Genomic DNA, 3079 nt, shown 5'->3' with positions numbered 1-3079 from the left:
ACCATCTGAGCTAACCAGGCGGCTAGCAGATGGCAGGGCGAAGTCGAATTTGACGACAACTCCAAGCAAAGGCAAGTGTTTGAAGTTATAGTTCAGCGGAAATCCGCTAGGTGGAGATAAGTAATTAAAGGGAAACTGAGACATCCACCCAAATGTAGCAATTTGCTACAATGGAAACCCAACCGGGTTCCTCGAAAGAAAGCCTCGCAGTTGAAGAAAAATTCGTCCTGGTCCGGGACTCGAACCCGGGACCACCGCCTTTCTGGGGCAGCCGCTCTACCATCTGAGCTAACCAGGCTCAACAGCTGTCCAGCTCGGACCCGCCGGTTCAACTGCGGGCCGTCAGCTGGGAATTGGAAGTCGCCAAAAGACAGGTCCTCCGTTGCCGCATGCTATGGTCGTGAGGTCCTGTTTTTTGGCGACTTCCAATGCCCAGCTGACGGCCCGCAGTTGAACCGGCGGGTCCGAGCAAGACACCGCACCCTCCCACTCTTGCTCGTTTGAGAGTTGCCCTTCTCTCTTCGGTTTTAGATTCGGTTTTAGATTGTTGCATTCGAATAAAATGTGCTTTAAATCTGCCTTTGTAACCTCGAAGAGCTTACATTCGGGGGTGTAGACACCTGGCTAGGCCTTGGGAGTATATATGGTGGTTTGGGAAGGTGTTAGTTTGCAACTTCCGCCATGCCAATTGTTGAGGTTTACTAAAGGGATACTGAACAAAAATATATATAAAAAATGAGGGAAGCATCGAAATTTGACTCGGCAGACGCGACTGTTTCGTTTCGCAATTTCACATATTTTTTAATGGATGGCTGTATTTTTGGTGGATTGCGAGCGCGCGGCGGCTGCACGCCGGCAAACGTGGGGCTGCGCGCCGACCGCCGTGACGTCATGTGTACCGGTTTGCAGCTGCAGCAGCAGGCGTTGTTGTAACAAGGCGTTGAAGTTATTATTGCGATAGCAATTATATGGACACTCCAAAGCAGATTTATGCCGTCGCCGTCGCCGTGAGGTTCCGTATGACGTCAATGGAGATGAAATCGTCGCCGCGCGCCGAACGCTGTATATGCGAGTGAAAGGGCGCGAGGGACGCGCGCTTTCACGGGGAGTGAACGCACGGCGGACAACAAACTCGCGTTCTGCGCCGTGCTCCCTTAAGGGCTGCAGAAGTAGGCGTCTCTTTCCTCCTTTACAATCACCATATATGTAGAACAACGCGCCTTCTTCCGACGCGCGAAAGGCCGTGGGGGGGGGGGGGGGGGGGAGGGATGGGAGGCGACGTTTAGCTGCGGCACCAAGTGCCTATTTATATCAAAGGCTCCGGCAACAGTCACCAACGCTGCAGGCATTTTGTGCGAACGCGGGCAAACGCAGGCGGCGTCGACAACAGTTACGCGTGTTGCCGGTGCTGCTGCATGTCCAAGTTTATACAGCTGATAAAGCTACTATCATTACTCCGTATAGCTCTCTACAAATTTGCTATCGCAATTGATGCTTCGCCTTTAAGGTGAAACTGCGACAACTTTTTTCGCAATTCACGTTGAAGTTTCTGAACACTGCACAGAAACAGCGAGGCGGTGTGCACGTTGTGTCGACGATAAACACACGCCGATACAGGTAGTCGACCCTTGCGCAATAGCGAGCGTTCACATAGAACGCCTGTGGCGTCCGTTCGGCCTCTGCTCCATTACACATTCTACTTGCGCCAGCGCTGTGGTGCGTCCACTGCGGGCGCTATATGAGGCTCTCCAATAGTGTTACGCGGAAGTTTCATGACCAGATGAAAAGTATTGAAGAAACCTGCTACTACGATGCCACAGTGGCCTTTCGCAGAAATGCCGCAGCTCTCAGGGCTCGTCTGATAGTCACTGACCTCGAAGTGTTCGGAGCACAGAAAGTCACGATTTGATGGTACCCATGTTGGCTACGATGGGCACGCGACCGCTGAAACCACTCTTGCAGAGCTCGACATCTTGCGTCCGAACGCGTCCGTGTCCAGAGGCAGAGTCACGCTACGGACGCATGCATCGACAAACGGCATAGAACGCCCTTGTGAATTTCCCGCGGGCACGTCAGCGCGTTGAGACGCTTTGCGCGTTTCGATTTGGCCACCTCGACAGGCTGAACCGCTGCAATTAGTAGCAATTCTGCGTGTTCGCAGAGTATTCTGCACTTAGAAAAGTATACATTGCTCTGAAATTTAGGACAACGAAAGCAGATAAAGCGTACGTATAATAAACAAAGCCACAGGAGCGTCTGAATCCACATGCACGAAGACCAGACAAATCCATGGACTTCCCGTCATTTCCACGCTGGCTGAATGATCGCAGCACCCGAGTTCCGTCTAGTAATTATTGTATGCAACTGTACGCTTGCACCTGTCTGCTCACACATAACGTCGATACACAGTTACGCGATGGCAGATGCCTTTCTTCAGCAGATTAGCCCGTCTTTATCAACAACAACATAAAAAAAAGAGGGTCCTGCTGATACAACTTGTGCGCATCATTAATGCTTCCCTGCCGCGCACAAACCTAAATCTCTTATAGACCTGACGCTTCATGACTCATATACCTATCTGTTCTATGACTTTTCTTCCCACACCAGTCTGGAGCGTGCGTGTTGCCTTGCATGCTCTTCTTTTATTTTCTTCTGTCAACGTCGCCCTTATGCCGGTTCGACTGTTTTTATGCCAATCGTGCTATAAGACAAGTAGCTGATATCAACACTTTCCTACTATACTTTCTTTCTTTATTTCTGCACTTTCCTTCTTTCATTCATTTCACAAATTTCTTTTCTCTGTCACCCTTTTCTTGATAGCCCACTTGACCCTGCTTTGTTTCTCCTTTTCTTTTTCTGCATAAATTTCTTGCGCTGCAGTGCCTTCATCTAGACACGCCTGGATTGGCCACAATTTCGTGTTGCCTTAGACGCCTGAAACACTGGGACACTGAATCACTGAGAAATTTATTTTCGTTCTTTAATTCTTCCATCATTGTAACAGTAAGCACAATACGATCATGAACTGGAACTCGGCTTCAAAAAGTTGAGTCACTTGAGTATCCTTACGTGATTTGAA

The 3079-nt window shown here is 49.8% G+C and overlaps 1 non-coding gene across 1 annotated transcript; it reads right to left on the bottom strand.

The window, feature by feature from the left end:
• Positions 1 to 223: 223 nt before the first annotated feature.
• Trnas-aga (transfer RNA serine (anticodon AGA)) lies at positions 224 to 298 on the bottom strand. Its single transcript has one exon. It is a non-coding gene; the product is annotated as a tRNA-Ser (tRNA).
• Positions 299 to 3079: the final 2781 nt, after the last annotated feature.

The sequence above is a fragment of the Dermacentor silvarum genome, chromosome 3 (assembly GCF_013339745.2).
Source record: "Dermacentor silvarum isolate Dsil-2018 chromosome 3, BIME_Dsil_1.4, whole genome shotgun sequence".
Lineage (NCBI taxonomy): Eukaryota > Metazoa > Arthropoda > Arachnida > Ixodida > Ixodidae > Dermacentor > Dermacentor silvarum.
Note: the sequence above shows the minus strand (reverse complement) of the source record. Positions and strands in the feature narration are given on the sequence as shown.